This window comes from Pseudochaenichthys georgianus, chromosome 4 (assembly GCF_902827115.2).
Source record: "Pseudochaenichthys georgianus chromosome 4, fPseGeo1.2, whole genome shotgun sequence".
NCBI lineage: Eukaryota > Metazoa > Chordata > Actinopteri > Perciformes > Channichthyidae > Pseudochaenichthys > Pseudochaenichthys georgianus.
In genome coordinates, this window is record NC_047506.1 from 19,333,098 (window position 1) to 19,346,651 (window position 13,554).

Below are 13,554 nucleotides of genomic sequence, written 5' to 3' on the forward strand. Positions count from 1 at the left end.
TGTTCACCTGGTACCTATGTGTTTTCTCCTCCCTCCTCACCTGTCTCGTGTTTATGTGATTAGTTCTGGGTGTATTTAAGTTCTGTGTTTTCTGTCTCTCTTTGTCGGGTTGTCTTGTGATTTGGCTTGTCCTCGCAGCAGGCTGCATGCGCACATTTGAACCATACGGTTCAGTGCAACTTTAACAGGAAGAGTGAGTGAGTGAGAACGATTGAAAACACGATTGGCTTCAGTCAGCGGAGGGGCTTCAACCGAAGGCAAAAAAACTGGGTATGGCCCGAAGCACGGCCTCCCCTAACGGCATTGCCGGTCGGGCTCCCCCCCACCGGTGCTGGGATCTGGTGCGGCGAGTGTTTTGATGGCAACAGCGGCTGGAGTGGAAAGGACTGCGGAGGTGCCGAACATGGAAGGCGGAAGGGCAAGTGACAAGGCGGATGAAAGGAAGGACAAAGACAAAGAAGAAGAGCAAGAACAAAGCAAGAAAGCAGGAGAGGAAGGAAAAGAGGGGAAGAAGGAGAGGACGAGGTACAGTGTGGAATTAACTGTGGAAGTAGTTGTGGAAGGTGCACTGTCTATGATGGACCTGCTTAAAGGAATACAGAAACAGTGTGGGACAGTGGATGGATGCAGAGTGACGGGAGAACAGTATGAAGTGACGATGAGGACCGTCCTGGGGAAAATGAAACTAATGGAGGGGACGAGGGGGCAAAGAAAAGACCCCATGAGCAGATCAGCAGCGAAGATGAAGGTCCAGTGGTGGAGGACATCTCGGGGGCTTCGGTGATGGAAGAGAAGGCACCAAACGTGGAGAAGAGCAAGAAAAGTGCCAGGCAGGGCGGCGGAGGCGCCGATGGAAGCGGCAGAGGCGGCGACGGGAGCAGCGGCGGGGGAAAGAAGTTTTGGAGTCCTGAGGAGGTGGAAGACATCTCGGAGGCTTCCGGAATGGAGGAGGGAGAGCTGGGGGAGGACCCTGGGGGCGCCATGGTCTTCGGGAGCCCTAATGATGAGCAGAGGGGCCGAGGCATGAGAATAAACAGGTGCGAGGAGGAGGAGGAGAAGATGAAGAAGAAGAAGAAGAAGAAGACGACCTCAGCGGAGAACGCCGGGCTGATTGCTAGACGGAAATCGGACAAGGAGAGGGAGGTGGAGAAAAGGAGAGCGGGTACAACAGAGGGGGAGCTCGGGAAAGCAACCAGTGAAAGGTAATGATGCAATGGACGTTCATTATAATAACATCCCTTTTGATGGCAACTATCTCATCCCTAAACGGTAATGGTCTCAAAAGTAAGATCAGAAGAAGCCGGGCGCTAAGTCTATGTGAGGCCAGCATCATATGTCTGCAGGAAACGCATTGGGATGGGAAGAGTGTGGATGAGGTTAAAAAGGAGTGGATGGGCGAAGTGTTTGCAAATAATGGGGGTGAGCATGCTAGAGGGGTGGCGATACTTATCAAGTCGGGGGATGTGAAGAATGCAAGGAAGGTTGAGGATGATGGGGAAGGGAGGATGATCGGGGTGCAGTATGAATACATGGGGGACACGTATAAGTTGATAAATGTGTATGCACCTAATATAAAGAGGGAGAGAAGGATTTTTTTTGAGGGGTTGGAGGGAAAATGTGGGGGGAACTGTTTCAATGTGCGGTGTGGAAGGTTGGATGCGCCTGCGGGTGCTCGTTTTATTGGTGACTCCTCGAGGGTGGCACTCAAAAAGATAATGAATGAGAATGGGTTGATAGATGTGTGGAGAGAAAGAAATCTGGATGTCAGAGAATCTTCTTGGAGACGGGTGGTGAAAGATAAACTTAGGCAGAGCAGGATCGATTTAGCTCTGTGTTCGGAAGCCGTGAATGAAAAGATTGGAATGATTGAATATAGGACCACAGCGTTGAGTGATCATATGGTTCTTAGTCTCAGGATGGGGCTGAAGGTGAATGGGAGAGGCGGGGGTATGTGGTGCTTGAATGCGAAACTACTGAATGATGAGGTGTATAAAAAAAAGGGTGAGGGAATGTATAAGGGAGGGGGTTGATACAAGGGACAATAATATATTAGGGTGGTGGGGGGAGTTAAAAGAGGAGATCAAGAGAATAAGCATAAAACACAGTAAGGGGAAAAATGTGCTTGATAGAAGAAGGGAGGAAAGGGTGAGGGGAGAGTTGGCTAAAGAGGCAGCAAAGATAGACAAAGAGTCAGGGAGAGATTTAGGGAGATACACGAGGATCAAAGATGAGCTAGAGGGTATAGAGAGGGACAAATGCAGGGGGCGATTGTTAGAAGCAGGGCAAAGTATGCAATGGAGGGGGAAAGGTGTACTGGCTACTTTCTGAGGTTGGAAAAAATTAAGCAGGAAAACAATTATTTAAAACAGGTTGAGGGAAAGGATGGTAGGAAGATAACAGATTTAGTAGGGATAGCAGAAAGAGTGGAGGAGTTCTACAGGGAATTATTTAAGAAAGAAGAGGCAGACGGAATGAGTGCAGAGACGGTGATAGAAAGTATGGATAAAGTATTAGATGAGAATGATAGAGATGTGTGAGGGAGAGATTGGTAAAGGGGAAATAGATCTAGCAATAGGAGGGTTGGGTAGAAATAAGAGTCCGGGGTTAGATGGGTTAACAGCAGAATTCTACATCACCTTTAAGGAACTGTTGGTACCAGTGCTGCACAGGGTGTTCAAACACATTGAGGAGGAGGATGACCTGCCGACCAGCATGGCAATGGGGGTTATAAGCATCATATACAAAAAGGGGGATAGGGACCGATTAGAAAACTATAGGCCGTTGAGCATGCTAAACAATGACTACAAAATATTGGCGAGGGTGTTAGGGAATAGAATAAAGAGGGTAATTAAAACGGTGGTGGGTGGGACTCAGGCATATAGTGTACCGGGGAGGGATATAAGTGACACGACAAGCAGTATCAGAGATACTATTAAACACATGAAGGAGGGGAAGGGTGGCATAGTTATGAGTCTTGATTTAAACAAAGCGTTTGATCGGGTCAATCATGAGTATTTATATAGAGTGTTAGGGAAAGCAGGGTTTGGGGTGAAGTTGGTGGGCTGGATCAAAAGATTATATAGTCGGGCGGTGAGTTGCGTTAAAATAAATGGGATAGTTACAAATGTGTTTAGGTTAGGGAGGTCGGTCAGGCAGGGATGTCCTCTCTCCTCCATGTTGTATGCCTTGTCAGCTGAACCTTTAGCCACAATGCTAATTCAGAACAAGAACATTAGAGGAGTGGAGATACCGGGGGGACAGACCAGTCTCCTGTACCAGTATGCAGATGACACCACGGTTACGGTCAGAGATGGGGATAGTGTGAGGGAAGTGTTAGAAGTAGTGCAGCAGTATGGCAGGGCGTCAGGGGCGAAGATAAATATAGACACATCAGAGGTAATGTATATAGGTGAGGAAGGAGTGGATAGGACAGGAATAGGGCTCAAGGAAAGGCAAGATTATTTTAAGGTGCTGGGGGTTAATTTGGGTATAAAAGAAAAGGAAGGGAGGGATGAGCAATATGAGGGAATCATCAACGGAATAAGGAAAACACTAAGGTTTTGGAAGATGAGGCATTTAAAGTTAAGAGGGAAGGTTGTGGTGATAAATGGGCTCATAATGAGCAGGTTGGTCTATATCATGACTGTCATGGAAATGCCTGAAAAGGTTCATAAAGAAATAGACAGGGCAATAAATGAGTTTTTGTGGGAAGGGAAGGGAGTTAGAGTTGCTAGGGAGGTAATGGAGAACGAGTATAGGGATGGTGGGATGAAGCTGATCAACGTGGAAAGGAAAAAGAAGGCGCTAAGGGTTAAAATGATGTTAAAATATGTTGGTGACAAGGAGGGGAAAAAAAGATTATGCGTGGAAGGTATTTTTAAAAGAAGCTATCAATAAGTGTGGAGGCTGTGGAGACAGCGCTTTGTTCATGGTTTTCAAAAAAGGAATGCTAAGCAGTGTTTCGGAGTACCATAGGGAGGTGCTATTAGCATGGGGTGAGTTTCTGAAAGGGGTAAAGCACGAGTGTGTGAATGTTGAGCAAGTGTGGAATCAGCCCATTTTCATGAACCATATGATCACGGTGCAGAAGTGTCCTATGTTTGATCTCCAAATGTGGAGGGCGGGTTTTAGAAACGTAAGGGATTTGGTGTATGAGTTTGTGCCGGGTTTCATGGGAGCACGGGTCATAGTGGATGAGGTGAGGGGTGGGGGGGGGAGTATGCTATTAAGAAAGGCGGAAGATATCATGGAGAGGGTGAAAAAGGGTATGCCTGTGGGCTGGGTGAGAATGGTTGAAGGTGAGGCTACAAGAAGTGGAGAGAGCATGGCGGAAATGTATGTGGGGGAGGGGGATACTCGTGTGAAAATGGAGAAAGTAAACACGAGGGTGATTTACAAAATGCTGAGGGGAGGTAAAATAAGAAGACCTGCAAAGCCTGAAACCTGAAAAGTTTGATGGGCGGAAGATATGGGGTAATTTAAGGGTGAAATGGAATAGCATTGAATGTGAGCATTTTGATTTTATTTTTCGTCACAACAGGGTGTTCAACAATTTGATCATAAGCAGGTTGGATGCCACGGTGAAGAAAGAGTGTGATGTGTGTAAGGTTATGGTGGAAACATGTATGCATGAATTTTTTGAATGTAGAGAGCTAAAGGTGTATTTTGAACGGGTGAAAGGGCTAATTGATAAGTGTTGGGGGGATAGAATATTAAAAACGATGGTATGGAAGGAATTGTGGCTGTTTGGGGTAAGGGGGGGAGTGAAAGGTCCCAATGTGAATCTTTGTAACTATGTGCTGAGCCATGCCCGGTATGCTGTAAAACTTAGGAGAGACTTGGCCCATTATGGGAACAGAAAGGTAGACGTATGGGACATATTTAAGAGGATTTTAAGCAAGGACGTTCAGATGGCATATGTGTACCTAGAAAAGGACGCGTTTCTGGAGAGCTTTGTGGAAGGGTGCACTCTGGTGGAGGTTGGTGACAATGACAGACTGGTGTATAGGTATGACAGTGTTGGCTAACAGGTCTAGTGTGAAACGTGAAAAGTGTGGAGTATGTGTCATATAAATGATTGCCTGATAGCAGTGCTTTTTTGTTTCTCGTATTCTGATTTTGTATTTTTGTTAACTATGATGGGATATTCAAGTAAGATCCAATTTTTTGTTTGTTTTTTTGGCAATCTTCTTTTGGCTAATTGCATTAAGCTTCTTTTATTTTTGTCATGTTATGCATGATTATTATGTTTGATTGTTTTAAAAAATTGAAAATGTTCAATTGTGAATTTTCTAATTAAAAAAAAAAAAAAAAAAAAAACAAGTCCTCGGTGAGTGTTCTGTATTTGTCAGCATAGCCTTGAAATAAAGGAATTATTTGTACGTTAATCTGCATTTGGGTCCTACCTGCTTCACACACCGTAACATTACAACCCGACCTTAAATATGGGCCCAGCAGATCCTTTTGAGCAGGAATTATTGGATTTTACGTTCTCTTTGGCTACCTGCTCTGATCAATGGATAGGAGCGGTCAGGGTTCAGCAGCGAGATGCTGCTCTGGCAGAAGCAGTCCACCTTACACTGAGGAATCAAAGTTTGGTGAAATTCTTACCTGCCAGGCTTTTGGATTACCTCACAATTTGTTTTCCCGATCCTGACAGACCCAGGTCTCCCAACTCCTGTTTTGACACCACACGCATTGGTGTGGTCCGTCTGGCGTCAGCCCCTGCTTCTCACCCAGTGTTTGCTACTGTCCAGGAGCCATTCGCTGGTACTCGTCTGGCCTTTGGAGGTCCACGGAGCCTCCAAACGGCTCCTAAAGGAAGGGGTCGCAAGGCCAGGTTGGCAGCACGAGCCCAAAGAGCCAGGGTTCCAGAACCAGTTCTGGCCCCAGCAGCCATGGTTCCGTGCCCCAGTACCATCCCACATAGCCATGGTACCATGCTCCAGTACCACCCCACACAGCCATGGATCCGTGTTCCGGTTCCCTGCCCAGCAGCCATGGTTCTGGCTTCAATTCCGGCCCCAGTCCCGGTCCCAGCAGCCTTGGTGCCAGACCCAGATGTGGCCCCAGCTGCCACAGTCCCATCTCCAGTTCCCCCTCGAGTTCCCTCGTTTAGTCCCTCCTCTGGTCCCTCCTTTAGTCCCTCCTTTAGTCCCCTCTCAAGTTCCCTTCTCTAGTCCCCTCTGGAGTCCCCTCCTTTAGTCCCTCCTCTGGTCCCTCCTCTGGTCCCTCCTCTAGTCCCTCCTTTAGTCCCTCCTCGAGTCCCCTCTCTAGTTCGCCTCTCGAGTCCCCTCTCAAGTTCCCTCCTCTAGTCTCTCCTCTAGTCCTCTCTGGAGTCCCCTCTCCAGTTCCCTCCTCTAGTCCCTCCTCTAGTCCCTCCTCTAGTCCCTCCTCAAGTCCCCTCTCTAGTTCCCCTCTCGAGTCTCCTCTCGAGTTTCGTTCTCTAGTTCCTCCTCTGGTCCCCTCTGTAGTCCCTTCTCTAGTCCTTTCCCTAGTCCCTCCTCAGGTCACTTTCCTAGTCCCTTCTCTAGTCCCATCTAAAGTCCCTACTGAAGTGCTGTTGGAGGTCCCGCAGACTACTCTTCTGCCGGGGGTCCTGCCAACCCCAGGTCCTTTGCCGTTGGAGGTCCCGCAGACTACTCTTCTGCCGGGGGTCCTGCCAACCCCATGTCCTGTGCCGTTGGAGGTCCCGCAGACTACTCTTCTGCTGGGGGTCCTGCCAACCCCATGTCCTGTGCCGTTGGAGGTCCCGCAGACTACTCTTCTGCCGGGGGTCCTGCCAACCCCATGTCCTGTGCCGTTGCAGGTCCCGCAGACTGCTCTTCTGCCGGGGGTCCTGCCAACTCCATGTCCTGTCCCGTTGGGGGTCCCGCCGACTGCTCTCCTGCCGGGGGTCCTGCCAACCCTGTGTCCTGTCCCGTTGGAGGTCCTGCCGCCTACTCTCCTGCCGGGGGGCCTGCCAGCTCCTTGTCCTGTTTCGTTGGTGGTCCCACCGACTGCTCTCCTGCCGGGGGTCCTGCTAACTCCTAGTCCTGTGCCGTTGGAGGCCCCGCCGACTGCTCTCCTGCCGGGGGTCCTGCCAACCCTTTGTCCTGTCCCGTTGGGGGTCCCGCCGTCTACTCTCCTGCCGGGGGTCCTGCCAGCTCCTTGTCCTGTCTCGTTGGAGGTCCCACCGACTACTCTCCTGCCGGGGGTCCTGCCAACCCTTTGTCCTGTGCCGTTGGAGGCCCCGCCGACTGCTCTCCTGCCGGGTGTCCTGCCGGCCCTTTGTCCTGTCCCGTTGGGGGTCCCGCCGTCTGCTGTCCTGCCGGGGGTCCTGCCAACCCTTTGTCCTGTGCTGTTGGAGGCCCCGCCGACTGCTCTCCTGCCGGGGGTCCTGCCAATCCCGTGTCCTGGTCCTCTTCCGTGGGGGATCCTGCCGAGGCCTGTCCCACCAGCTCCGACACCGGGTCATGCCCGGCCTCCGGCGCTGTCCCGTCAGCGCCTTCCTGCCCGGCCTGCGGAGCTGTCTGGTCTTTGCCCTCGAGCCCGGCCCCCTGAGTGCAGCAGGCCTCGCCCTCGGGCCCGGCCCCCTGACTCTTCCTGCCGCTGCCTTCGCCCCTCCATGGTCCCCACCTTGGACTCTGTCTTGCCCCCGGGCCGTCCGCCCGAGTCCCCCTTTTTGGACTCCGTCTTGCCCCCGGGCCGTCCGCCCGAGTCCCCCTTTTTGGACTCCGCCTTACCCCCGGGCCGTCCGCCCGAGTCCCCCTTTTTGGACTCCGCCTTACCCCCGGGCCGTCCGCCCGAGACCCCTTCCTGGTCCTCTGCCTTGCCCCCGGGCCGTCCGCCCGAATCCCCCTTTTTGGACTCTGCCTTACCCCCGGGCCGTCCGCCCGAGACCCCTTCCTGGTCCTCTGCCTTGCCCCCGGGCCGTCCGCCCGAGACCCCTTCCTGGTCTTCTGCCTTGCCCCTGGGCGGTCAGTTCAGTCCCGTCCTCCTGACCCCCTCCTCCCACCCTGGTGGCTTAGTGATGCGTCCCTCCTCCGGACACCCTCCACCCACCCTGCTTGAGTTTTTGGATTTTTGTTTTGGGACGTCTGGGATCCGTCCCTTGAGGGGGGGGGGTACTGTTAGGATTTGTCTGTGTTAGTATTTTTCGTGTCCTTTTCTATCTTTGGGTTTCCTATTTTATTTTGTAAAGTGTTCACCCCCGTTTCCTGCCTGGTTACTTTCTGTCGGTTTCCCTCTCTGATTACCCAATTGTGTTCACCTGGTACCTATGTGTTTTCTCCTCCCTCCTCACCTGTCTCGTGTTTATGTGATTAGTTCTGGGTGTATTTAAGTTCTGTGTTTTCTGTCTCTCTTTGTCGGGTTGTCTTGTGTATTGGCTTGTCCTCGGTGAGTGTTCTGTTCTGTATTTGTCAGCATAGCCTTGAAATAAAGGAATTATTTGTACGTTAATCTGCATTTGGGTCCTACCTGCTTCACACACCGTAACACACAGCTTTGTTTACACAAATGGGTGCTTTTTTATACTTGCTTTAAGTAACAGTACATCTAGGATTTAATAATTATTGACAATAATAACAGACATAACATCCTGAAGTTCTGTACATCAAGTACTCTGATGGTCATTGACACCACTAACTCCAACAACAGCATTAGCAATAAAATCCACAGGCTGGCACTGTGGTTTGAGAACAACTCAATCACAGCAAATAAATGTTATTGGATTTCCAGAGGGACCAGCTCACTGCCCTGACCCTGACCCTGGTGGGAAACGTCCAGACAATAGAGCATGATGAGTAGTTTTAACACCTCGGCACTACCATCGATCACAAGTTACTTTAAGACTACTGATGAGCTGATTCTCTAGAGCCAGCAATGCCTGTTCTGCTCTGCTAACAACCTGACCCCCCCCACTGTGATTGAAAAGATCAGCAGCAAGATCATTAACACAGGAACAGGAGCTTCTCAGCATCGTACATGAGAAACTGACTGAGCTGAAGACCGCACACACAATCTCAACACCTTTTACAACTTCTGTTCGTACATACTGCTTCTAATAACCAGGGCCCAGGAGTTCAAAACTTTTAATCCCTATCTGATCAGATCAGATTTGGATTTTTGGGAGTTAAAAACCAAAAAACAGGATTAGGATCACTTTGATATCCAATCAGGAAATCCAATCCAAGCTTTAATCTGGATCAAATCTTCAAAACGGGTAGTTCAAACCGACAACACAGGATTGGGATCAGTTTGATCCCAAAAAACTGGATTACCCTGATCCCACCAGAGGGGTGGATTTCCAGTGGATTACCAGAGCAAAATGTACTGTACCATTTATTTAAAAATGTTTCAATATAAATAAGATGGCAAAGTTTGTTAACTGAAATAATACACAATGTTTAGCCTTCATGGCAAATCAATTTTATTTTTCATTTTTTGGTCACGTTTGTGGTGGCCTATTTTGTTTTCAACCAAATGTTGATGACATAAATGTTTATGCTCATGAAAGTATCACAACAAAGATTGTCAATCACAAATGTAATTTAGATTAAAGAAAAAATATCTTCAACAAAAAAAAGTCCATCATCTGTCAAAAGTAATTGCGTACAATAGATGTCTGCAATGTGGTCTCTTGTCTTCCTTGTATTATGTTTCATGTCCACTAGATGGCGATCGGTATGATTAAAGCACTGATATTCAGGATCTAGACATCTTGAAAAATCGTAATCTGGATCAGGCTGATCCTATCCTGAATTGCTTTGAACTCCAGGGACAAAATCTGGCCAACTTGTCTGATCCTGGATCACAAAAAATGGGATTTCAAAATCTGATCGGATCTGATTGAGATTAAAAGTTTTGAACTCCTGGGCCCAGAAGATATAGATTTGATCATACTTCTATGTGAAATAGGTGTTGTATGTGAATTAAGTGTCTTATTTTTCCACTGTAAAACAAAGTAATCTGAGTTTTGTCAATTACAGTGGCGGTTCTAGACCAATTTGACTGGGGGGGCCAGGGTGGGGCCAGTTATTTTCTGAGGGGGACACAATAAATGCAGGACGAAAAAGACAGTATGCGGTGGTGTGCATACACCTAAGAAAACAATGCAATACAGTTATTGGTATTTGTTTCATTACACATTATATGCTTACCTTTGTATGCTGTTTGGGTCTGTGGGACCCGTTTTCAGTGTTTACTAAAAGAAAATAATTTTAACCTGCTTTATTGGACCTAACCTTCTCTAGGGGGGTCCGGGGGCATGCAGCCTCGGGAATATATATTTTTTTAAATGTTGAAGTTAAATGCATCAATCTGGTGCACTTTGAGCACAAAAGTAATTTATGGATACAGCTCTCAACACTCAGATGAAAGGGAGCTGTATACTTTTCAATAATCAAAAAATCTTTAGAATATGTGACCTGCTCCATCGAAATCAGTCGCATTGACCCGAAGAAACATTTTGAGTTGTATACACTGTTGGAAAGAGGATATTCCTAGCTTTCTAATCATATCAGGATTGTTTTTGTACTCCAAATATTAAGTGAAATATGTCACATTATATAATGACTGTCACAGAGTCATCATTTTGAGAAAAAGGCCTTCAAAGTTTTCTCTTCTCTGGAATCCATCGATCTGATTGATTATTAGCGGAGCAAATGATCAAAATACTACGGAGGGAAGATATTTTCGTTTGGAGGGGAAGCTCGTGAGTGTGTGTGTATACGTGTGTGTTTGTGTAATTTTGCGTTTGTGTGTATTGTGTTTGTTTCCCGGGGAAAACACTCACGAGAAACACCAGCTGTTGTTATGCCTGCTGTGACGTTAAGTTACTCCGTTCTCCACTTGTAATTATGCCGTTACAAGCTTCAAAGTTGTATTTATCATCTGAATTTGCCGAAACAAGTTTAATATTCTGAAAGCCAAGACTTTGTTTAATTGAAATCAGATGAAAACAAACTGTAACGGACCCTGCCGTGTTATTTATGATTACTATACTCTTACATTCATAATGTCAGCCGGAGGGAGGGGGGTGGCGCTGCGGAAGAGCAGATTGTGAGTGAGAGGTGCCCGTCTTCGTCCCTTTACAAGCTTCAAAAATGTATTTATTGTGTGATTTTGGAAATAAAAGTTTCATATTCTGAAAGCCAAGACTTTGTTTGTTTAAAATCAAACAAAACACCCGAACCCCGAAAAAATTGTTTTTTACGTAAATCCACGTTTATTTTGAAATGAGCCGTTGCGACTTCCGACTGATTTCGATAGAGCGGGTCACATATGATCACAACCAATAACAACATTTAAACTTGTTTATTCTTATCTTATGTTACCTATAGTATTCTTTCTTTTTATTTATGCATATTTTACTAATCACTCCCCGTTGTTGTCTGTCCTATAGTCCTATAGTAGGCCACACATTGGAATGATTTCTTTATTTTTTACAACACATTAAAAAAATAAAGGTGTGCTCTCTCTAGCTCGCTCGCTCACAGAGGCTGTGTGCTCCTCCGTGGCAATGACGGCTTGTTAAAAAAAAAAAAAAACATATTTGTAAAGTGGGGCCTATTGAGGGCTTGCGAGATACCGGTAGCTCGTGATCGATGTGTTGGAGACCCGTGAATGCTCTAATGGGTCCGACTAGAATGACAAATATCATTACTTCCGCCTATTCCATCAGCCAAGAAATAGTTTAATCATAAACTTTTTTCTTCTTTTTTTTCTTTTTTAGGGGGCCACAGGGGGGTCAGAAGTCAGTGTTAGGGGGCACTGGCCCCCCCTGCCCCCCCCTAGAACCGCCCCTGGTCAGTTAGGCTTGTCGGCGAGTCTAAATACTACATTATCGATAGTGAGACTTATCTTTGGCTTCTGCTGCACACACATCCCAGGATTAAGCTCTGTGATTTCTTGCTAAAATGCACCTCGAGAGTCATTCTCAAAATCTCCCTAATAAGTGTTGCTGTCTACCAAACTTTTTTTTAAGCAGATATTTTCTAAGTGCCATATCTGGGTAAAATGAATAAAACATTTACTTCCAGAACCAGAGGCATCAAAAATAGCACATTCTACTTTGCAGCTCTCTGACTTGTCTGATCTCAAAAAAGTATTTAAGTATCAGCTTTAGAGAAATGTGCAGCCTTGATATGCAATTACTGAGAGCTTTCTAACTAAACTACAGCCTGCCAGATCTTTAAAACATTGCTTTTCCAGTTTTAAAAGATTCCTTTTGACAGCTTCAGCCAAAGTGCAGCAACATGTACATGTGTCAGTTTATTTGCAATGCAATCTTTCACTTCTCAGAGTAATGATAGCATGAGTCATTTAAGGAAGAAGAGATTCTTAAGAGTGTTCCAACAAGGAGCTATCATTAACGTGCGGTGTTCCTGCAATGACAAATGATGAGTCTATTTAATGGCCTATTTGGCAAGTTCTCAAATACTAATGAATCTCCTAATTAGGCTCTTACTAAAAGTGCATTAGCAAGGTCAAGCTTACATCTCATTACACATTGTGTTGAAATTATCCAAAAGTTCACAGTGTGTCCTGGCACAGCAGCCTTTAATGATTAACCATCTTAAAAAGGGTGTCCTTGTCATAAATGCTACAATCAACTAGGGCTGCAACAAACGACTAATTTGATAGTCGATTAATCTATCGATTAATGAAACGATTAATCGACTATTCGGACTATTATGCCTTGCACAATTTCTCAAGCGCTCTTATTTAGCCATCAACTTTTAGATGTAGCTTGAGGTTGTTTTAGGCATGTGGAAACTAACAATGAAGACAATAAAGATGAATACTTGATTAAAAAATACATATTATTAAATTAACTAAGCAAATTGTTTACAAAATGAACATTGCTTTTCATTTAAATTAAATAAATAATATTTCACATCAAAAGAAACAACAGTGTTTTAGCAAATAATAAATAATGTGATAACAGAACTGTGAACAGAATAGCTGAAACTTTAACAAACTAACTAATTCAGTTTCCTCAAATCATTACCCCATGTTTGTATAATTGAGTTAGCTCTGTGTGTTGCTGCTAGCATACATAACACCTGACGTGAAAACGTTACTCGTGGACGGGGCTACAGAGCTGCTAGAAAGACAGTGGAACCCGGTGCATTCCTCCGTCTGGATGTGGAGCACTTTTGCTAAATGTTTAGACAAACTGCTCGTGTTACCGCCCTTACATGCTAAACACTTATTGCACTTTGCAACGAGCATCGAGACGGGTACAGTTTAACCACACCTCGGAGCGGCGTTCTCTCCGCCACCTCCGCAGTGTGTTGCTGCATGTAGCAGCCGCGTGTGTGTAAACTGCCCCGCCCCCTCCCACACAGACCAGGGAGAGAGATCTCGTCTGATCGAAAATACATCATAGACGCATTTGTTTGTCTTTTTACATATTATAAACGAGCAGGCCACACTAAGACTGCGATATAATGTTTTTGTATCAATAATACATGACATATATTTTTTAAATGTCTCCAGTACCGATAACGTTGTAGCTTAACGGCGCGTAAAACGCACGTGATGACGTGCACCCCTACAATCAACCAT

At 46.3% G+C, this 13,554-nt stretch overlaps 2 protein-coding genes across 4 annotated transcripts in view; one reads left to right on the forward strand and one right to left on the reverse strand.

Moving 5' to 3' along the window:
• LOC117445202 (3',5'-cyclic-AMP phosphodiesterase 4C-like) overlaps window positions 1-13,554 on the reverse strand; it is a 168,307-nt gene that overhangs the window by 150,634 nt on the left and 4,119 nt on the right. The gene's annotated exons all lie outside the window — the stretch shown is intronic.
• rab3ab (RAB3A, member RAS oncogene family, b) overlaps window positions 1,162-13,554 on the forward strand; it is a 56,708-nt gene continuing 44,315 nt past the window's right edge. Inside the window, exon 1 of the mRNA XM_034080690.2 lies at window positions 1,162-1,202. The gene's annotated coding sequence lies outside the window, so the exon portion shown is untranslated. The remainder of the gene's footprint in view (window positions 1,203-13,554) is intronic.